Source organism: Alligator sinensis, unplaced genomic scaffold (assembly GCF_000455745.1).
Source record: "Alligator sinensis unplaced genomic scaffold, ASM45574v1 scaffold647_2, whole genome shotgun sequence".
In the NCBI taxonomy this organism is placed as follows: Eukaryota; Metazoa; Chordata; order Crocodylia; family Alligatoridae; genus Alligator; species Alligator sinensis.
The window spans coordinates 699410-699775 of record NW_005841832.1 but is presented as its reverse complement, the minus strand read 5'-3'; positions in this window follow the sequence as shown (position 1 = coordinate 699775).

Genomic DNA, 366 nt, shown 5'->3' with positions numbered 1-366 from the left:
AGACCCCAGACAGGTGATCGTCCAACCTCCTCTTGAATTTGTCCAAGGTAGGGGCGAGGACCACTTCCCTGGGAAGTTGGTTCTAGATTTTGGCCACCCTAACTGTAAAATATTACCTTCTGATCTCTGGCCTAAACCTATTCTCCATCAGCTTATTACCATTGTTCCTTGTCACCCCAGGTGGTGCTGGGGAGAAAAGGGCTCTACCTATTTGCTGTTGATCTCCCCTGATGAGTTTGTAGGCAGCCACCAGGTCCCCCTTCAGCCTCCTCTTGCTGTGGATGAACAGTTCAGGTCCTTCAGTCTCTCCTCATAGGGCCTGTTCTGCTGCCCTCTCACCAAGCAGGTGGCCCTCCTCTGAACCCT